The sequence below is a fragment of the Musa acuminata genome, chromosome BXJ2-6 (assembly GCF_036884655.1).
Source record: "Musa acuminata AAA Group cultivar baxijiao chromosome BXJ2-6, Cavendish_Baxijiao_AAA, whole genome shotgun sequence".
NCBI lineage: Eukaryota > Viridiplantae > Streptophyta > Magnoliopsida > Zingiberales > Musaceae > Musa > Musa acuminata.
The window spans coordinates 27,368,531-27,392,447 of NC_088343.1; the positions used below are offsets into that span (position 1 = coordinate 27,368,531).

The 23,917-nt window shown below is 37.5% G+C and overlaps 1 long non-coding RNA gene across 1 annotated transcript; it reads right to left on the bottom strand.

Annotated features, from left to right (window-relative positions):
* Positions 1-4,602: 4,602 nt before the first annotated feature.
* LOC135615231 (uncharacterized) lies at positions 4,603-22,991 on the bottom strand. The gene is made up of 5 exons (XR_010487921.1): positions 19,705-22,991; positions 19,576-19,619; positions 5,187-5,295; positions 5,048-5,069; positions 4,603-4,930 (listed from the first exon to the last, which is right to left on the bottom strand). It is a non-coding gene; the product is annotated as an uncharacterized LOC135615231 (long non-coding RNA).
* Between the last annotated feature and the right edge of the window lie 926 nt (positions 22,992-23,917).

Consider the following 23,917-nt stretch of genomic DNA (forward strand, 5'->3'; position numbering starts at 1 on the left):
TGCCACCGCCGCAGCTGCAGCCCCTTCTTTCCCTTCTCTTCTTCCCTTCTTCCTTCCTCTTCTTCTTTCACAACCACAGCTGCCACAGCCGCAGCCGCAGCCGCAGCTCTCCTTCCTCACCTTCTTTCTCTTCCAGCTGCAGCTGCCACCGCCGCAGCCCCAGCATCTTCTTCTTTCCCTTCTCTTCTTCTCCTCTTCTTCCCTTTTCCACCCCGACACACAGCGCCTCCTCTCCTCTGGAAACAGAGGTGCCGCAGCCACCTCCTCCCTCCTCTTCTTCTTCTTTTCTTCTCCTCTTCTTCCCTTCTCCTCCCCGACGCCCCAAACCTCCTCCTCGGTTTCCTGGTGATGTGCACGAGGAAACATAGAGGCGGTGGGATAAAAATAATAATTTTTGTATTTTTTTTTTACAATTGATAGTTTAATCTCTAAATTTATATATTCACAAATAGATCTTCTAATTTACAAATAGATCCCTACGGAAATTTCAGGAATGAGGGATATGACACATATGATAATAAAAGATGGTCATAACTTGCGGTAGTGATACTGACGTATACCTTGGCAACATCGAGGAAGCCTTTACAAGTATCTTCAAAATTAACCTGCAGTGACAAGGACACTATCAAATGAATTATGCGAAATAGCTGTATTCATGCTTATGGCATCAAAGGTGTATATCGTCCAATGAACAGGTAGATTAAGAATTAGAGTAAATCATATGTGTGAAACTAAGTACCTATACTATCCTTCTGAAAACACACTAATAAATTTTTGAAGAAAAGTATGCATAATTACTCAGGGTAACCTGCTCCACATAGTTTTGTGGAAGAGCTTCCATTATGCTGTTACTGAGGTCCATCGAGAGCTCGTGGCACCGGAGGTTGTTGATATGGTACCAAACAAAATACATGATACATCAAATTATGATATAACAAATTAAGAAAATCTAGATGACAAGTGTAAACACCACAAACCATGGCACATATGGGTTCCAAACCAATGTCAGAAGCTGGTTCCTCGAGCCTCTGTCTTTCTGCTGCTTGAAAATTAAGCATAACCTATACAAAAGACAACAAAAAAGAACACAATTAAAGGATTGCAGTGCATCAGCCACCATCAGCACATACATACAAAACAGTAGATAATTTTCAAGTGGTATCGAAGCCAATCAAATCTTCTTCTATATATCAAAGAACCAAATAGTGTGTTAACCCATCATTTTGTCCTCCATGGTGACTGCATAATTGTTCTGAATGTTCTCCGGAAGCAAGATCTAAAGCAAGTATTAGTTCATTTGACATGACAATATTGCATTTAAACTGGATGTTAAATATTTGTGCTTTGTTCCTCTCATGGGTAATTGTTGCCTTTTTAATTTTCTTCATAGTGATAAAAGCCAAAAACATTTACAATTTTACACAAATTTCCTCCATTCGTTCTTCATTTAGATTTCTATTTCCTTGGGCTGCTGCAGAAAGCTAAATCTAGCATCATTTACTTCCATACAAGTTTCCTTCCACTTTTCCAACCTTGAAATATGCTTTCTCTGGGCAATTTCAATTATGATAAAGAAACACAATGTATACATCATCTCCTTCAAACATCTTCAACTATAGTGATCACCTAGAGTAAATCATGACTAGTTCAAAACATCTTCAGGATGCAAAATGTTTGCCAGCTGAAGGTAGTGCATCTAAATTGAACGAAAAAAGTTGCCATTCCATATTCTTCTGTATGATTAATTCACTTGCTTTTTTACTCAACATAAAACATCTCAAAAGCAACTTTTATAATATTAACCAATCAAAAATCTTGGAATCAAGTCACAGTATGTTTGGCTTTGGTCCTACTACAAGCAAGTAAAATTTGATCTGTCTTGTATAATGCAAACTAGGGTTTTTAATTTCTATGTACCTCCCGGTACGGGCAGTACGTACCAATATGAGAGGATACCAGTACATGGACCATCTTCTACCGAGTACTACCAGTATTTTTTATCGATACCGAGGCGTATCGACCGATATCACCCTGGGTTTCGACCATTACCGAGGCATATCGATTGGTATACCCTAATATGGTAGATGAAGATATTTTTAAGGTTTTAGGGTATACCATCGGTACGCTAGGGTGTACCATCGGTATGCTAGGGTGTATCGATAGTATATATCAGTATGTATCATACTGAGCAGAGCTCGGTACGCCGATACTGACATTCAAAACCCTAATGTAAACATTTACCAAAAATTACTTTCTGAAAAAAAAAAAAGAACTAACAGTACAACAACACATCACTTGGAGTTTTCAACAATCTCGTCTGATCCCTGAGCTTTATTCTGATCAGAACAAAGCCGAAAAGCGATCAATGAAGACTTAGGTCACTAGTAGGACCATGTGTTTAATTAAAGATAGTTTAAAATAAATAAAATAATTTAAGTTATATATAGTAAAAAAATATAAATTATTAAAATTAATTAAATATATATACAAAATGATAAACATGATAATATCAATCAATATTATAAACATAAGCGTTTATCCAAATTAAATAACACATGACAAAATCTTGATAGTAATTGCACAAATCTAATCCAAAATCAAATTGTTCAATTATATACAAGAAATAATTTGCCTAACATAATTGTCATGATTTAAATGAAGGTTCTCCGTACCACTCGATATGGGTGGTGTGTACTAATCCGATAGTGGACCAATATGGGTGATACATCAGTACACCCTTATGTACCCGTGTGTTAATATGCTCGATATAATTCAGTACAACTTGAAACGTACTATATCCTGGTCAATATACTGATTTAAATAACCGATAAAGCAAACCATGATTTAAATTACATATATACATGAATTCTTGATCGCACCTTTTGGCCATCAAAATGACATTCAGTAATTCTATCCAAGGAGTCAATTCCGTACTATGATCTGAATTTTCAACTCTTTTTTGTTTGTTGCAATATTTGTTCCATTCCCCCTATGTTAACACATTTTGGTCTTCAATTTATATAAATTTTGCTAGCCCTAATGTGATTTCCCACATCTTCTTCTTCATCATCATTAAGATCCAAATCATCAAAACTGAGAGTATCATATGCCACATTTAAGCAAACCCTAATTTATCATGAAATCATGTGGGTTATCCAAATACCAACAAGGTCAATCGGTTCATTTTGGTTTTTCAACACATCCAATCAATAAGTGAATCGAACAGGTTAATAGTCCGGTTCCTCATTTTTCGGGTCCAACCACTCAGTTCAATCAGAATCTGATAACTATGGTCTGGAGTTCTTTATACCTCATAGACATTCTGAGTTGGGTACTGAAAAAAGAAAAAAAGATCACAATAACATCTATGTTTCAAATATGAAACTGTGGTTTGTAGGTACAATCAAGTAGTTAGTCTATTTGTCTAACTTCACTGTCAATCCTGAATATGTTAAAAGAGTTGTAATAGTAATTCATGATGTTAATATTGAAAATTTGAATTAGCCGCTTGACAAATGAGTAAACTAGTTGGGTAAAAATTTCTTGATTTGTAGACTTGTCAATAATGTGCAGTTGCAAACTAGAAAACGTAGAGTTAAGTACAGCCATATGTTATTAGATAAGTATATTGGCAATTCAAATTAAGTAAAAATTTCTTGATTTGTAGACTTGTCAACAATGCACAGTTGCAAACTAGAAAACTTAATGTTAACAACAGCCATATGTTATTACATAAGTATATTGGCAATCCAAATTAAATTTAGCATAATATTTTCCAAGCTTGATTTCTTCTCCTTTTGTTGGTTCTCTTGTTTTTTCTTCGTGGACAAATGAATGATCTGTGTGTGAGCGATTCAGAGAAAGAGAAAAACTAGCATAGGTCAAGGGTCATCAAATAGCACTGAATTTTACAAGTACGAAATGAAATTGAAACTAGTTGTTGATGTCAACAACCTTAAGCCGTGGCCTCGGGTCAACACGGTTGGGTTCGAGTCCGAATGATTGAGGATCTTCCTGAGCGACCCTTGAGACTATTGAGGTGACCGACTGCGGTGGTCCGATCGCGTCGAGACAATCGTTTCCTCTGGAAGGGAACGCCTCGCCTGGGCACGCGGTGGGAGGCGCTCCGCCTTTGTCCCTGCACACAGGTCGGGTCGAGAGGCTCGACCCAACCCCTCCGATGATCAAGTCAGTGGATAGTCTTAAGGGGTTTTTTCTTTGTTTTTCTCCTTCTGAACGCGAGGGTTTTTATAGGGAAGGTTATCATTGCCTGATGTGCCTGCTTGCAAGGAGTAGGATCGTACTCCTGGTAACGTCTAATACCGGTGTTAGCGTGGCATGAAGGATCGGGCTCGCACAGGATGTTAATGTGCCTCGGTCGACGTTCCGGTCTGTTTTGACCAAGCACTGTCAGGTTAATCGAGGCGCGAGGCGTCATTCGGGCGTAGCTAACGTTAACCCGAGTCCCATCGCCATTATTGCCCATGATGTTAGTTCAAATAACTAATCTATATATAAGGGTACTTGCCTGAATAATTGCAAGAGCAGTTCAGTACAACATGATATCAGTGCTATTTTCATGAACAATCTGCACTTGCTCCCCCAAGATCCTGAATAAATCGACTGCTGCTGGTGTATACAATCTACCATCTTCTGTTTTCTTTGGTGATTGTACCTTATCTGCCTCAAGAATATTTGTGTACCATTTCTACAGAAGAAAATTCATTATCAAACTTAATCATTCCTCAGTATATTATTTATTCAATGAGAATACAATAAAAGGATGCTTCAGTTGTTGCTTGTGTCCTTCCAATATATGCATATTCATAAGGGGATCCATTGCACCACTTTCAGAACAAACTTGGGCAAGAGATTCATCAACACCAAGGCCAACCAAATTCTCTTGATACTCAACAACCCAACCAGTTAACTGCAAAGTATACAATAAAATAAATTTGTTAACTCAGATTGACGCAAACATTCTGCAACTCACATGTATTCTCACTAAGAAAACTATTTTTTTCTTATTTTAATCAAGCTTTGGTACCTTCAAGATCTCAACCAGTTAACTGCAAAGTATACAATAAAATAAATTTGTTAACTCAGATTGACGCAAACATTCTGCAACTCACATGTATTCTCACTAAGAAAACTATTTTTTTCTTATTTTAATCAAGCTTTGGTACCTTCAAGATCTCCAGATTTGTCAATGTATTTGCTCTGTCACTAAGCAATCTAAGCATTTGAAGAAATCTTTCAGTATACCAATTAACCATTAGCTGGAAAATTCCATATCTGCAAGAACAAAAAAATATAATATCAAAATATCAGAAAATAAAGTAGATTATCAACTGAAGATCTTAACCACTTTTAAATCAACTTCGAAGCTGTGGAGACAGTTCAAATTATTCAAAGCAACTTTTGAAAACGTATAAAGAAATTTCAGCCAAAATCATCTTGCAATAGAACAGAATACTTGTGATAATGTTGAAGATGACAAGCACTCCAATAGTTCGAATGATTGGAACGGAAGAAATTTATGTGACAATCTATTGCATGTATCTTTTTGAAATGAACCTTTAATTCATCAACTACAATATATGTACTACATTAGCAAGATCTTGAGGAATCAACTCCCCAGCCCTCTAAAAATAGGAGAACCTTCAGTTCTCCCAAAATTAGCACAACTGTGTGCTAAATTATTCAGCTCCCTAGCAAAGTAACTGAGCCTAACAACATGAGGTCCCACAATCTATTGCATTTATATGCATGACTTTTCAGTTTTTCACCTTAACCTAGGATGCCAAATTAGTGAGTTGACCAATAAAAACAATAAGGCTGTAATGGCTCACTTAATCAATAAAGAATTCACCAAATAGAGCAACACCAAGTGAGTAGTCAATATGCACCATACTGTACAACAACAAAAATTAATATATTTATAGGAAAGAATGTACCTCGGATGTCAGATTTTAGTCTACTTATGACCATGTTCCTTGTCTGATATACATTTTGGTTGTTTGGTTAATACATGACAATGCAGATTAGCCTAAAAGGTTCAATTGAAATCCTTGTGGACCTTGCTCAATTAGAAGTTCATTAAATCATTCTTCCTTAATAATTTTGACCAGACATCCAAATGAGTCTAACTGAATACCATAATAATACAAACCTAGATTAAAAATAACTTGGTCACAAGAGTTAGCAAATTTAATTCCCCAATGTAAGTCACCCGGGGATTGAAAACACTATACTACATAGACGTGCAAAGGCTTCAATGCATCATAGTTCTCTATCTAAATACTGCATCGAATGACACTGAAGCCACTATTCCTCGATTTAGTGGCTGCATTTTTGACTAAATGTTAGCAAACCAGAAAATCTAAGATTCTGATGAAAGGAATAGTGAAGTTATTTCAAGATTCAAGAATCTCACTCAGTTTCACACTAATATAAAGCAAACTATAAGCAATTCCTCAACAACGAAATTATTCAATTAATGTTGTTAAAGTCCATTAAAAGCTGAACATTGGTGAATATCAGTTTCCAACTATTTTAACAGCATGTAATTAACCTAAGGTTTGAAAATAAATAAATAAATAATAACCTAAGATTATTAACATGTATATCAGGATAGGCATGTAGTTGGATGACAACAATAGGCAGGGTTTTATAAAGCAGCAACCTTGGTTCAGAAAGGAGTTAAAGAAGAGGTCCTAGGTTCCAATAGATCCAACAATTTCTCTAACTGTGACACGGGAGTATCTAATTTGCTATAATTAGCTTGTGTGGGTCTTGCTAATCCTATGATATTCTCCATAGCCCATAATATTGTCTCATAGCCTTTAACCTAGCTCACTCAAATATGACAACTCATGAGCATATTCTTTTAGACAAAGTTAAAGCTATTTCAAGATACTTTTCTTCATTACCAAGGAATGCATTAAAATGGTTAGTTACCAGTTGTAAATCACTTAATTTCATAATTCCCCATGCATGAAGGGTTGTTTCATGCACTAGTACATATTTTGGTGTTTTAGAGTTAAACGAAAATTTAAAAACTGATGGTATTGGTAGAAACTCTCTTGGAGTTCTCTTAAACTCTGTATCTCTTAGATGCTTCCTTGAGTGGTGAGTCTTTTGTTTTCAGTTCTATATCCTTATTTATTATCCTTAGGGTGATGAACTTTTTGTATCCCTTTATGATTTCAAACTCGATGGTGAGCTATTTATCGATTTGTTTGAAGTTTTATCGTGAGTTCGTTCCTTTTCAATCCGAAGAACTTATTCCAGTAATTACAACTGTACTATCAGCTTTCTTTTAAAATCCATTCCGTATTACCTCGGTATTAGTTTGGTATCAAAGCTAAAGGTTAGAGATCATGGCAAGGCGAAATGAAAAAAATATAATTGGTGAAGGAAGCGACCATGAAGATGATATTGAGTCCTTAAGGCTGCAGCTACGAAGATTGCTACATGGTCTATAAAAATAAAATAAAATCATTAAAGAACTTTGAAGTAGAAACAACCAGCATGAAGATGATGCTCAAAAGTATATTTCTGATGATGATACACCTCCTCAATCAAGGGAGTTGGGATAATTTTGGACAAGGCATGGAGTCCAAGACAAGTAGCTGAACAAATACAACCCAAGATTGGATATTCTAGAGTTTGAAGGTAAAATCAATGTTGATGACTTTATTGATTGGCTTAATACAGTAGAAAGAATATTCGATTTTTCTGAACCACCAGAACAAAATAAGGTAAAGCTTGTAGTGATCAAACTCAGACAGAATGCATCTTTTTGGTGGAAAAACTTAAAGAAGCAAAGAGAACGTGAGGGGAAGAGTAAGATCATGACATGAGAGAAAATGAAAAGGGAGTTGAAGAGGAAATACTTACTTGACAACTATAGGCAAGAGATCTTTCTCAAAATCCATAATTTCAAGCAAAAAGATCTTAGTGTGAATGAGTACACAGTAATTGGATAATCTCATGTTAAAAGGAGAGCTTGTAGAACCAAAAGAACAGACAATTACAAGATACTTAGGAGGTCTGAAATATGAGATTGCTAAAGTGGTTCAACTTCAGTCATATTGGTCTTTGAATGATGTGAGCAAGTTGGCTTTAAAAATTAAGAAGCAACAGAAGTTTGAAAAGAGTTCACGATATGGGTCAAAATAAAGCTATATGAAAGGAGAAAATTCCAAGTCTACTCTCTAGAGCAAGGTGGTATCGAAGGTGCAAAACAAGGGTGAAGGATCTGCTGGCAGCAAACAAACACATAATTCTTCTACCCCAAGTTGTCACGAACGATCGTCGCGCACCTGCAATAACTTCGTTCAATGAACCGTTCATCGCTTTTGCATGCTTGTACAGAGACATGGCAAGATGTCTTGCCTTGATTTTGTATGTTTTTGCTTGGAAAATGTATGCAACGACAATTCACAGCGTTGCAGTGCGACCGCTCGCCGCGCCAGACCGAACTGCCCCAAAATGGCTCCGTTTTCGTATGCCATGGCTTGTTTTCTGCAAACCGCAACTAATGTTTGCAGCTGGATGCAAAACGTTAACCATCTCAGCACCCTGGAAACCTCAGGTGGCACAGGGCTGGATGAGGCTTCAGTATATTGTCGGGCGTTGAACAATCTTCACAAGTTCGCACATTAACTTGACGAGGAACTTGCCTTCGCGCCCGGCACCCTATGAGCAGTTGTTTGTAGACTTGCAACTGTTCATTCTACCTTCCAAAATCCTTTTTTTCTCCTTTCTCTCTTGCACTCAAGGTGCTCATTGAATTGCTTGTAAAGCTTTCCTCTCCGTGAGACGTCGGGACTTGTCCGTCGCTCGTTTTCAATCTAATCAGCTTTCTATTTTACAGGTCCTTCGGGACTTGTACAAGGTTGCAACTAGGCTGACTCTTTGTCGCAAGGGTACCTCATGACTTAGGTAATCCCAGCTAAGTTTGAGGAGTTGACGCAAGGGTGCTTCACGACTTAGGCAACTCAAGCTAAGTCCGTGACTTTACCGCAAGGGTGCCTCACGACTTAGGCAATTCCAACTAAGTCCGTGACATTGTGGTATTAGAGCAGGCAAGCAATTCGAGCAAGCAACGAAGAAACTTCACAATCTTGCCATAGCAAAGCATCGTGGTGAATCGAGCAAGACGGGGCAAGCCGGACCATTGCCTTGGCCGCAGGTGGGCTGCAAGTGCAAACTCGCTCTCATGCTATTAGAGTCGCTTTGGAGGAGCGTGGCAATGAACATGATGAGCGAGAAGTTGGCTACTCTCTGCGAGCGGAGGAGGCGTAATCTGAAGCGCCAACCAGGAAAAAAAGCTATAAGGAGAGACTCACAGCAACGGAAACCCGCTTGGATGTTCTTGAAGCAAGCTTGGAGGAACTCTACCAAGGCCAACGAAGGCTTCTTGGGGTAGAGAGCTCGCAAGAAGAAGTTGAATCTCGAATCGACAAGGTTGAGGCCCAAGTCGATCGACTAACGGACAATACCAAAGACTCCGTTCAACATTTGCACAAAGTCATGGCGGAACTCACTTATAAAGTGACAACACTCACAAGGGTACTAAATGCGAGAGGGAGCAACACCCACGTTGCGCCGCCACAAAACTTAAGGACACTTGAGCCTCATTACTATGGAGGTGCTAGGGACGCAAAGGATCTCGAGAATTTCTTGTTTGACATGGAACAATACTTTTTCTTCTTGTTGCATACAAAGAGAGCATTGGTTAACATGATAAATACCTCTTCTCTTCATATTGTCTATTGTAGGTAGTTTATCAAGAAGGGCCTACCATGTGAATAGGGAATGTCTCTGTGATCCCGGTCGATCCCATGTCCAATTGCTTGGGATCCACTTATTGTTCCTCTACCTGATTTGATTCCATACTAATGTAGCACTAAATTTGCCATTGTCATGAGGCCAAATAAGCATATCTAAAGAGTTGTTCCTGATTGGAATAGCTGTAATAGTCAGCCAAAGTGATAACATTTCAGGAGAAATCGGATTAGGGAGACACTAGGTACCGTTAGTAATGAAATATACTCATTACTGGATAATTGAAATATACTCTTTGGGAGACTCAAGGTCTTTTCATATTCTGTCACCATATAATTGAAATATACTCTTCCCATTAACCTAAGGATCATACCATATATTAGTACTAGATCCGGAAGAGATTACATAGGAAATGTGTTTTTCTCTTAAACTCGATATCTCTCAGATGCTTCCTTGATTGGTGAGTCTTTTGTTTTCAGTTCTGTATCCTTGTTTATCATCCTTGAGGTGGTGAATTTTCTATATCCCTTTATGATTTTAAACTCGGTGGTGAGTTATTTATCGATTTTAGTAAAGTTTTATAGTGAGTTCATTCTTTTTCAATCCGAAGAACTTATTCCAGCAATTACAACTGTACTACCAGCTTTCTTTCAAAATCCATTCCGTATTACCCTGGTATCAAACTGGTTGACTAATTTTTTTCAAATCAGTTCCATGGAATCTAATTGGTTTCAATACATTTGATATCGGGGAGGGTAAAATGAAGAATGGATTTAAAAAAAAAACCAATGGAATAGTTTTTCATGGCTTGAGGGGAGAAATATGTTCACAGCAAGGTTCATAATTTTATACCGTACTAGTGTTTCGAGCTTTGCTCGTACGTTACGATACGTGTGTGTATATATATATATATATATATAATAATAATAATAATAATAATATTAAAATTATTGAAAAATTAAAAAAAGGTGGCGTATGCTGCCTCGGCGACGTCGCCTCCTTTTCTTCTCGTCGCGTCAGACGAGGAGAAGAATGCGGTCTTCTCCTCATCTGCGGCATTCGACGAACACGTCGAAGGTCGTAAGCATCTCCGGCCTTTGGTGAAGAATGCGCGAAGGCTGTAGGTGTCTCCAGCCTTCGGCGAAGAACATGGTGAAGAAGAAGCCGAGTCGTCGCCTCCCTGTAACCTCCTGGATCGGGATCGTCGAGGCAAGGCGGTGCTGGATCGGAAAGCGTCGAGGTTCTCCCGATTTTCCCTCTTCTTTGAGCACCTTCTCCCTCTTCTCCCTTGACACTTCTTCTTCCCTCGCCGCAACCAGGTTGATACTTTTGAATCTCGGATTCTGATGATAAAACCAATCGATATGTGTTTATGTTTTAATCTACGTTTTGAGTGACGCAGGATGCTTCGATCAGGATGAGACAATTAAAGCAGAAAAAAATCATGTTGGGCCGAAGGAACATGTCAGAAGATTGGACGTCGGGCCGGTGGATAGGTAGACGTATCGATAAAAGGCTTCAGGCCGTGGATTCAGGCATCGGGCCAAGAAGAGCGGATAATGCGCCAAGGATATCGGAGTTGCAGAGTCAACTGGCCGATTGGGCAATAGGCCGCAAGAGAGAACGATACGCCGAGGAGTCGGATGAAGCGTCGAGGGACTAATGACATGCCGGACAACTTGATTAATGCTTAGTATTAATTGTCTAAATCGAAGTGTGTTTCTACATGTGCAGGATTAACTACGATGGTAAGGCATGAAGCAAAATGAAGTCCGGGAGTCCAGATCGAGATAACGTTGAGAGTTCGAGAGTTCGTCGGAAGTTCGGACATTCGTCGGAAGTTTTGGTAGAACCAACCGAGAAGTCTCGGAGCTTGCAAGAGAAGCTCGTCGAAACTCACCAAGAAGATCGTCGTGAAGTCCAGGAGTTTGCCGGAAGTTCGTCGGAAGCTCGCCGGAAGAATAGACATTCTACTTGTTTTGCTTAGCAAATGTCTTAGGATTTCGTAGTTAGCATATAATTGGGCTTAGATTTAGGCCAACCCAATTAGGGGCCAGCTATGCTCATGTAAGAATTGTGTTGGACCCAATAAAAGGCCGAAACAGTGCCCCAAGAAGTCTCACTGTCGGGGCACAGTCTTCAAGACTGTGTCAGGCGGTGGTACCGCCCCTGGCAAGGTGCCAGGCGGTGGTACCGCCAATCTGGGTAGTGGTACCGCCCAGCACTGCCCCATAGGCAGTGATACCGCCAAACCTGGGCGGTGGTACCAACCAGGATAGTGTCAGCGTCGACTGACACTAGGCGGTGGTACCGCCCAACGCAGGCGATAGTACCGCCTATGCCCGGAGAACCCGGGATGGGAAAGTTTTAGGCTCCAAGTTTGAATCAACTTGAAGCCTATAAATACCCCTCTCATCCCTGGTTAAAGCACACAAGCATAGAGAGATTAAAAGTGAGAAAACGCTATTGCGATCTTAAGTGAATTCTCTCCTCTAGCTTATACTTAGATTTCTGTAAGAGGAGTGTGAGTGCTTGTAAGGGTTATCACCTAAACCCGGTAAAAGGAGAAGAGGGGTGTAAAAGGTGATTGGCTTTCGCCTATTGAAGGAAGGCCTCTAGTGGACGCCGGTGACCTCGTCGGAAGAGGAAGCCGAAAGTGGATGTAGGTCACGTTGACCGAACCACTCTAAAACTGTCGTGTTCTCTGGTTTGCATTTTATTCTTGTCATTTGCATACTGCAAACCTCTTTAATAGCTTACTGCCTTCAAAACGTTTACGTACGCCTTTAAATTAAGTAATTTCCGAAATCAGTTTTCAACGTAAACGATTTTATCGTACGAAACTTTTTAAAGTTGATGTGATTTCACCGCTGCACTAATTCACCCCCCCCCCTCTTAGTGCCGACCATTTGATCCTAACAATTGGTATTAGAGCCACGATTTTCTAATTTGGTTAAACACCCAAATAGAAATGACTCTTTTTGGCTTTCAAGAGGGTCACTCTCTCATTCGTCCTCCCTTTTTCAATGGGACGGACTACACTTATTGGAAAACTCGAATGAGAGTTTTCTTGTTTTCATGGAATCTTGATTTATGACATATAGTCGAAAACGGATTTGAAATGTCTTCTCTTCCAATGAACAATTGGAATGATTTAGAGAATAAGATGTTTTCTCTAAATGCAAAGGCTATGAATGTCGTATTTTGCGCTTTAGACAAAAACGAATTTAATCGGGTTTCTATGTGCGAAACGACCTTCGATATTTGGCATATTCTCGAAATCACACAAGAAGGCACAAGTAGTGTAAAAGATTCTAAAATAAATTTTTTGATGCACGATTTTGAGATGTTTTGTATGGAACCAAGAGAGACTATTGGAGACATGTACACCCATTTTACGGATGTCGTCAATAGTCTAAAAGCATTTGGTAAAAGCTTTTCGAATTTTGAACTCGTTAACAAGATTTTAAGATCTCTTTCTAAAAATTGGAATTCGAAAATAACGGCAATACAAGAATAAAAAGATTTGAACTATTTTCCAATTGAAGAACTAATTAGGTCTTTAATGACCTACGAAATGACCAATGTGACACTTGACGAACATAAGAACCACTTTCCAAAGAATAGGAAGGGTTTTGAACTTAGAATAATTGAAGACCACTCGAGCATAAGCTCAAGTGATGGTGAACATAAACTCCTCACTAATAAATTTAAAAAGTTCATGAAACAAAAATTAAAGAATAAAAAGAATGCAACTACTTGCTTTGAACGCAAGAAGAAGTTGCCAAAAGACGAATCGAGCTCCTCCGAAGATGAGGAGAAAATCAACAAATGCAAGGTGGTAAACTACGCCTTAACGGCTTTCAACGATGAGATAATCGAAACTCCCTTAATTTATTTCGAAGTTACATGATGCTTTTCAAGATGTATTTTCTTTTTTTATTTAATTGAAAAAAGTTATTTTCTTTGAAAATTCATGTTTAAAAATATAATGAAAATATAAAAATTAGGATCATGCTAGTAATTTCGAAAATGATAGTAAAAATTACATGTTTAATAACAAAATGATTTTGGTTGAAAATGCCTTATGCTCAATGAAACCATGATTGATGAATATGTTTTATATTTAATGATTTCTTTGGCTTGTATGTCCTATCATGATGAATATTTTGAAAATAAATGAAATCATGTTTGATTTGAAGTAATGCATAATGATCATGCTTAATGAGTTTTTCTTTTGAAATTATGCATGATGATTCTTACGATTTATGGATTATCGATTTTACTATAATGAAAGTAACTTTTTCGGTTTTAAACGTTGATGCATGTTTTTGGATTTGACATAAATGAAAAAGACATACTAATATGAAATCAATCACTTAAAATGAAACATATAAAAAGAAAAATATATTATCATTGGAATTAAAATCAATTTATGTTATGAATTTTGTGAACCATGAATTGATTTTGATGAATCTATTTGGATCATTTTTTAACTATTAAAAACGATTTTGATTTGACGATTCAAATTTGAATGAGCTTTATCTTAATTTTTCGAGATTTATAACTTGAGATCTTTCTATGAATTGAGATCCTTTTTTTCTCCTTATTTCTTCTTGGTATTTTATTTAAGAGGAGATTTAATATATGAATAATGTCTCTTGGTATTTATATGATTATATCTCTCATGATATGATTTATTTTTGTATAACTCCTTGTATTCATCACCCAATTAATTTTTCTTACTGAGATGAAATGGACATGATGAAATAAAAATATTCATGAAATATGAGATGCAATGTAATTTGACATTTAGATACCATCATGATTTAAAATGCTATGATTAGTTACTAAAATGATGTATGTTTGGTATCATGAATACTTTAAATGATGAATGTTTGATATCATAATCAAAATATTGATAAATACTTAAAAATTTTAATATCATGTATGATATGATCATAATAATGATTGATTTATTTTATCATGCATGAAAAATAAAATGTATGGTTTTAAAATTGTGCATGTTTTAATTTGAAAATATAATGATGCACAAATAAGATTGATACTTACCTTTGTCATGATGTAGAAATTGATGTAAAGGATCTTCCCTTCTTTTTGACAATGACAAAGAGGGAGAAATACTGCTAGCTCAAGATGAAAAACATGCTAACTTGCACTTTGCAACGAAAGCAAAATTGCTAGCTCAAATATTGCAAAGAAAGCAAAAATTGCACTTCTCAAAAGAGAAGAAATTACTATCTTGAACATCACCAAGAATTGCTAAAAGATGTAAAAATATGCTATCTTGCACATCGCAAAGAAAAGCAAATATGCCAACTTGCATATCTTTAAATTTGCTAGCTTGTATGTTATAAAACTTGCATATTTCACGAAATAAGTGTTGCGTTCTTGAACATCTCTAAATTGCTAGCTTGCATGATGTAGAACTTGTTATCTTGAACACTATAAAGAAGTATTATCTTGCCTACCTCAAGAAGCAAAAATGCTAAACTTACACATCTAGCAAAATTTATAAACTTGCAAAACTCTAAATTTTCTAGTTTCAAATTGCATGATGATAAAACTTGATATTATGTTTTTCATGCAATAAGCTGAACTTATATTTCCAAACACCTAGAAAGTGGAACTTCTCCTTTTTGTTGATGACAAAGGGGGAGAAGTATGTTAATGTCATGCATGATTTGATCATAACATGTTTGCTTGGATTTTTGAATCCAAGAGTCTCTATCAATATGACATATTGATAGGGGGAGTTTGTTTAAACTCCGGGAGTTAAGGTTAACTCCATCGTCGATTGGTTGTCATCATAAAAAAGGAGAAGATTGTTGAATCTCGAATTTTGATAATAAAACCAATCGATATGTGTTTATGTTTTAATCTGCGTTTTGAGTGACGCAGGATGCTTCAATCAGGATGAGATAATTAAACCAGAAAAAATTATGTTGGGCCGGAGGAACATGTCAGAAGATTAGACGTCGAACCGGTGGATTGATCGACGTATCGATAGAAGGTTTCGGGCCGTGGATTCGGGCATCGAACCAAGAAGAGCGGATATTACGCCAAGGATATCGGAGTTGTGGAGTCAACTAGCCGATTGAGCAAAAGGCCGCAAGAGAGGACAATGCGCCGAGGAATCGAACGAAGCATCGAGGGACCAATGACATGCCGGACAACTTGATTAATGCTTAGTATTAATTGTTTAGATCGAAGTGTGTTTTTACATGTGCAGGATTAACTACGATAGCAAAGCATGAAGTAAAATGAAGTCTCGGAGTCAAGATCGAGATCACGTTGGGAGTTCGAGAGTTCATCGGAAGTTCTGGCAGAACCAGCCGAGAAGTCTCGGAGCTTGCCAGAGAAGCCCGTCGGAACTCACCAAGAAGATCGTCGTGAAGTCCAGGAGTTTGCCGGAAGTTCGTCGGAAGCTCGCTGGAAGAATAGACATATGGACTTGTTTTGCTTAGCAAATGTCTTAAGATTTCGTAGTTATCACGTAATTGGGCTTGGATTTTGGCCCATGTAAGAACTGTGTTTGGTATAATAAGAGGCCGAAACAGTGCCCCAAGAAGTCTCACCATCGTGTCACAGTCTTCGAGACTGTGTCAAGCGATAGTACCGCCAATCTGGGCGGTTGTACTGCCCCTGGTAGGGTGCCAGGCGGTGGTACCGCCCGTGCCCCCTAGGTGGTGGTACTGCCCCCTAGGTGGTGGTACTGCCCAGGACAATGTCAGCGTCGACTGACACTAGGCGGTGGTACCGCCCAACGCAGGCGGTAGTACCGCCCGTGCACGAGGAACCTGGGATGGGAAAGTTTTAGGTTCCAAGTTTGAATTAACTTTAAGTCTATAAATACCCCTCTCATCCCTGGTTAAAGTACACAAGCACAGAGAGATTAAAATTGAGAAAATGCTGTTGCGATCATAAGTGAATTCCCTCCTCTAGCTTATACTTAGATTTCTGTAAGAGGAGCGTGAGTGCTTGTAAGGGTTATCTCCTAAACTCGATAAAAGAAGAAGAGGGGTGTAAAAGGTGATTGGCTTTTGTCTATTAAAGGAAGGCCTCTAGTGGACGCCGGTGACCTCGTCGGAGGAGGAAGCCGAAAGTGGATGTAGGTCACGTTGACCGAACTACTCTAAAACTGTCGTGTTCTCTGGTTTGCATTTTATTCTTGCCATTTACATACTACAAACCTCTTTAATAGCTTAATGCCTTTAATACGTTTACATACGCCTTCAAATTAAGTTTCCGAAATCAGTTTTCAACGTAAACGGTTTTATCATACGAAACTTTTTAAAGTTGACATGATTTCACCGCTGCACTAATTCACTCCCCCCTCTTAGTGCCGACCTCTTGATCCTAACAGATACCGCCCGGTAACGGGTGGTCTACGTACCGGTCTACTGGTGATTGGTATGTACCGCTCGGTACGGGCGGTATCATTCGAAATTAAAATCCTTGGTTTACAGTGGCCTAGATTCAACTTTAATACTTCTAAAATGTTGACCTCAAATTAATGCTATTGATATTAGTAACACCGAAAGAAGTATTGACTTGTACCAACTTCAACCACCATCATCGAAAAGATTATCACTTTGGTGATGTAATTCCAAGTGATAATTTCAAGGTTTCATCATCTGTTTTAGACTTCATATCAAGGAATTTGTTCATCACATCGTTTGTTCCAATATCAACATCAACGAACAGATGCTCATGCAAAAAGTTGAATTGCCTATTGTTTGCTAAATATGAACCTTAAATGGTGAAAACTTATCTTGCCCTAGATAAGTTCATTCTCTTTAACTTTCATGCATCATTGGATACAGGATGGTTTTAACAGATTGTTCACATGTATGTACTTTGAGATAAATTGTTCACTTTTAAGTTTTATGCATGATTGGATACAACATGTGTTTCAAGGATTGTTCACGACCATACTGCTGACAATTTAAGAAGATGACTCAGTTTGAGTGAAATATAAACGCTTGTGGGTTGAGGTTGATTTCCAACTGCTTCTTCCTTTCATCTTGCCATGTTAATATTGCCGAATGGATTCTCTATTATAGCTGTTCTAACCAGCAAGTTCATATGCACTATATTTGTACCAACAAAATTCTAATTAAGCTATTTTCTCTAGCATGGACAATCTAAATATGGTTCACTACAATGGTCTCAATGCCTTGATGCTATCATGGAGGCATGAAATGTCAAGTGTCAGTAGTTATGAATATAGATAGAGCAAGTCTGTGTGGAGTTCCACGGTGCAATGTCACTGGTAACAGTCTTAACGGATTACATCAGGAAGATCATAAACCGAAATAGATCCCTTAAAAATTCATCAACCTTTTATACTGGCAAGCCAAATAATTGACTCCTCTTCCCCAACCTAGGAAGAAGCCACACAAGACTATAAGGTGTGTGAGTTAACAATCTGAGTTAGGAGGGTGATTCCAGTGATCCTAGTTATAATGAATAATTGAATATTGAATATCATTGTCAAATCCTTTCAGACTATACTTCATGCAAGGAATTACGTCAGGAAGACCATAAACTGAAATGGATCTCTTAAAAAATCATCAACCCTTTCCATTGACAAGCCAAATAGTTGACTCCTCTTCCCCAACTTGAGGAAGAAACCACATCAGATTATAATGTGTGAATTAATAATGTGAGTTTGGAGGGTGATTCCAGTGATCCTACTTATAATGAATATCATTGTCAAGTCTTTCCAAAGTAAAGTCCATGCAAGGAAATATGACACTTAAACATCTACAATTCGTCATTAAATTTGGATTTCAATAAAGAATTGAATTCCCACAAAGCAATATAGATAACATATGATGTTGGCTAAGCAATTCAATGTCGTGACCTATTTGATCAAACAACTATGAGGATAGAGGACAACTACTTTGCCTGACATAAGTGACCAAAGCCCAATAACTTTAAAAATTCTCAAAATAGAGCATCTAGGTAAATTTTTATTGTTTTTTTTTTCACAACACCATTCAACTCTTTCTCCTGGAAACTTAAGTAATATGATGATAAATTAGCACTCATGTTTCCCCTCTACGTTAACTCCTTTTAGCATTTTGATCATCCGCTCAATTCAAGGTGAAGTATTTTCATTACAATTTATCAAGATTCTTAAAGTTTGAGTATTTGATAAATAGTTCTGAGCTGATTAGTTGAAGACTTAGCCAACCAATTATCAACCATTATAAGAATGAATTTCCATAAAACCAGAGTTACCAACTTGAGTGTGTGTTGGTAATTGAATGAGTTCAAGAAAGCAAAGATAGTAGCACAAGGGCAACCGTAGAAGTGTTCATAGGACTATGTCACCTTGTTCAGTTTGACCTGACTTTACATATTAGTTCTTTCTGAGAAATCAAAGTTACCAACTTTAGTGTATGTTGGCAGTTGAATGATTACCAAAAAAACCAATAGTAGTACAAGGGCAACCGTAGAAGTGTTCATAGGACTACATCACCTTCTTCAGTTTGACCTGAACTTAAGATGAGTTCTTTCCTAGGAAGTCTGATGCAATGTTTAGGGGACTTATTTTAATTGGCTATTGAAAAGGGCACAAAAGAATTCTAATGTGCGCATAGAAAAATCTACATTTATCTCATTTTTTTATATCAATTAAGGTTTAAAATTTTGCTGTATATCAAACATGTCAGACAACAAGCTATTCCGTAAAAGCACATAGTGCACATGACAACTTAAAAATGTATTCCATAAGTAAAGATCGCATACCATTTTAGCTTCCTCTAGGGCAGATTTTAGATCTTCAAATACATCTGCATAAACAAATTACAATTAGATACATGTTAAATAATGATTCTCATAGTCTGATGAAAACTTACATGTAGAATCATGAAGTACCTCAGTCAACAACTTGTTGAACCTTGCCTCAACAGCTTTCCTGATATGCTCATAGCACTTGTCTTAACCTTTTCCCTGACTCTTTAACTTCTCTTGTAGCAGATTTTTGGAAGCAACTGTTGAATTTGCACCTTTTCTAAAATTGAAAATATTTAAACAACACAATTATGAGTTCAAACGCAACAAATACAAAGTAAAAGTAAGCTTATTTTATAAAATTTGGAAATTAAAAAAAACCTAATGAAGAAAGAAAGGATGGGCTTTAGATACCAATTTATAAGAACAAGGGAGATATTTGAACTTATGGATGTTGTAAGTAAAGGAGGTGAGTTGATTGAGATTAATGATATGAGAAGGGAAACAACAACAAGAGTTTCAAATGCCCTAGCTTAACTACAGATGTTGCCTTACTCAAAGCTCAATAGCGAAAAATATATATATCCATCTAGTGAACACCAAAAGGGTGAGACATTGCAACTTGTTGTTGGTGACTACATTGGAAATCACAATGGAAAAATAGCAGATTCACACATGAAAGGTCTTAATACTGTCAAATTACGTACAAGCTTAAATAATACTACAATAGATGTAAAAGAAACCAAAGTTTATATTGTTTCATGATCTTAAGCCAAAACAAAAAATAAACATATTACAAGTGATCATATCCTTTCCTCTAGGTCAAAAATTTATTCCTATTATCCTATATAACTAGGTACGAACAGAGGTGTGCAGCCATGAAGTACAAAAGTATCAAATTTCAAACCAACATTCCTAGTGCTTAAGATATATGTGAATGATGAATTTAAGATCTATGTGAACGAAGAATTTTTAGCACCACATATGCTGCTTAAATGACAACATGTTGCCAGATGCAACAAAAGTTCACAAGGAACAATTCCAAAACTGACTGATGAAGATGCTTTACTGTGATGCTCTCCTCTGATGCAAATCTGAATTTTGTGATCGTATGACGTAAAGCTCTCCTCTGATGCAAATCTGAATTTTGTGATCGTATGACGTAAACTTGAAGTACCATTCCGTGATATTTGCAAACTATGTTGGCAATTTAATGATCAAAAGACAGACAACAATAATCAGTTCAAAAGTAGTACACTTGCCTCCAAAATTTACTAAAATCTCAAATAAAAATAATAAAGTGATTTCCATATGTTACAATACTTCTATTCTTTATAGGTTACTAGTCTGTTATCCATACAAAAGTATAAAAAACTATCAAGAGAATCATAATTTTTGTAAGGAGAACACTTTAAGTTTGCAATGCTAAAAGAATAAGCAATTATATGTCACGGACTTAGCTGGAATTGCCTAAGTCGTGAGGCACCCTTACGGCAAAGACGCGAACTTAGCTTGCGTTGCCTAAGTCGCGAGGCACTCTTGCGGCAAAGACGCGAACTTAGTTTGCGTTGCCTAAGTCGCGCTTCGCCCTTGCGATTTGCGTCCGCAAAGATCAGCCCACTTGCAACCTCTCGTAGGTCTCGAAGGACCTGTAAAAGAGAAAGTTGATTAGTTCGAAGAACGAGCGACGGACAAGTCTCGACGTCTCGCAAAAAGGGAAAGCTTTACAAGCAATTCAATGAGCACCTTGCGTGCACAAGAGAAAAGAGGGAGAGGAGGAAAACAAGGACTTTAGAGGGTTGAACGAACAGCTGCAAGTCCACAAACAGCTACTCACCGGGTGCCGGGCGCGACAACAAGTTCCCGTTAAGGTAACGTGCGAACTTGCGAAAGAGTGTTCAACGCCCGACACTATACCGAAACTCCATCCCCCATGGTGCCACCCGAGTGGTTCCAGGGTGCTGAGATGGCTAACGTTTCACGTACGATAGCAGGCTGCAGAAAACAGCCCGTGGCACGCGAAAACGGAGCTGTTTTGGGCTGTTTTGGGGCTGTTTTGCTCGGTTCGGTGAGCGATCGCACTGTAACGCTGCAACTTGTTCGAACTTACATTTTTACAAGCAAAAGGACTTAAAACCAAGCCAAAACATGCTGCCAAGCAGCTATACATGTAGACAAGAGCGACAAATGGTTCATGATAGTATAAGCTTCTAAAGTGAAACCTTATTAACCTTCTTACTTGATTTTTTTCCAAAATTTATCTTCTTAAAAGGCTTCGTGCGCAAGATATAGTACAAAGTGGTGAAATTTACCAAAGTCCCAACGTAAAAGACGATGCATATAGTTAAACGAGCCCACCATATAAAGCCTAGCTATTTATGCAGGTTTGAAATAGATGGTTGCAGGAAAAAGAAATCGACCATGTAAATTGATCTGATCTCTAGCTGTCTGCAGTTAAATGGCAACCGCGCAAGTCGATCTAGTATGCTCTAAACCCCAATGCAGGTCAAGATACAACACCTAGTCCATAATCCTATGAATGCTCCATAGTTGCGAAGAGCTCAAGTGTTCAATCAATCCAAGATTGCCACAGTTCAAAGTCTTTCAATTGTAACCACTAAGAATCCTAGTGAACCAAAAAAAAAGGAAACAGGCCCAGCAAAAATTAGTCATTTTTCGAGATCCCATTATAAGTTCTACCCATATATGTTCTGATCGCCAATTCAGACTCTGCTAGATCCAGTTGCATTCGATTGGAATTGAGCGAATAACCCAAATGAATTTGACTTTTACCTTTATTGACCCCCATAGGGCCATTGCAACCACCATTAGTGGTTTTGAGAGAGCTGAGTCAATCCCCAGAACTGCTGGTCCTAGAACCATAAGTCTTATCACCCATGGTACGTCTCCACGAATTCTTATTAAATATTGAATTAATAAAATCATGATACACTGGTCCTTATAATAATTTATGACTGGAAGAGGATGAACCCAGTGGAGTGATAAAATGCAAGTATAAGATGGATACCTATGTTGCTGTTCATGAATTGATATATAGCTAATAGACTAATACATAGTCGCCAACGACTATTGAAAATATACATGACTAATAATTCCAGTGCTCTAAATCAGCATTAAGAATATTAATAAATTAAGCTTAGGCAAACCTAATCCCGGCATGACCAAAGTATAAGTTACAAATATACTCTACATCAAGTTCACATTTAGGTCTAAAATAAGAGTCAGTTTTTAATTTACAAGTAGTAGAATAGCTTGTTGCCATATCATACTATCATTTTTAGGCTATGAATTTGTGCTTTAAAGTGAAAAGTACTCTTGCACTGCTTCATCGTAGCCATTGAGTAGCTATTATTAAACTCCATTCTTCAGCAAAATAATTGTGAAAGACAACTTAAAAAACACTAGGCTGATTAAACTTGTCATTTTGGGTAAAGCTCAAAGAAATAAACAAACGTCAACATTTATGAAGCCACAAACTACTGGCAATCTAGTTTCCTTGTGCCTACATTCTCACACTGGGATGAATGATGGTTTTTGACAATGCTTAAGTAACAAACATGTTCAAAATTTATGAACCCAAAGCTTCAGAGTGCTAGCAATTAATTTCTTTATGCATTCTATACACTTATGACAGAAGATGACATATTCATTTCAGCAAAAAAATTATTATCAACAGTCAATGCCACCACCAAAAATAGCTGTAAAATTAATGATTTGACAGTAGTTGTATTTCCACTATTTTCTAATGGAAGTCAGCAAAATTTCCTGAAAGTGCATTTTCTTGGGACTGATAAACAAAGGTTAAAATTGCAGAGGGGCGTCATCACAAACATATATGGGCATGAACATATGTTAGCAGCTGTGCTTGATATGAGAATATTAGGCAGTAAAGCTTATCTGTATGATTAAGATAAAAATAGTGTGCACAATGAAAAAAGAATTTTGCAAGTTAATTTGTGAAAGGTGCAAAATAGGAGTTAGAGGAAAGATACAATAGTTCATCTACGACAGTGTGAGCAATGGCAAAAATACGTACATAGGCCTGACTATATAAATGTTCAGGGAATGGTATGAAGGTCTCATTCTTAAGCAGATACAAACATTTGTGAACAATTTTTTACATTCAGATCAAAGAGCCAAAAATGTTTGACGCGAAACAAGAATCGTGGTTGCATTTTGCAGGGAAAAGAAGATGAGGTGCTATAGTGGAAGGGAAGAGAAGAAACAAGTAGAGCCCAAGCAGCAATAATGTTGCTATAAGACTTTGTGGAAACTCCATGTCAGATAAATGGACTACATGTCAGAGAAATTTACACAGAACACTATCACTTTAATT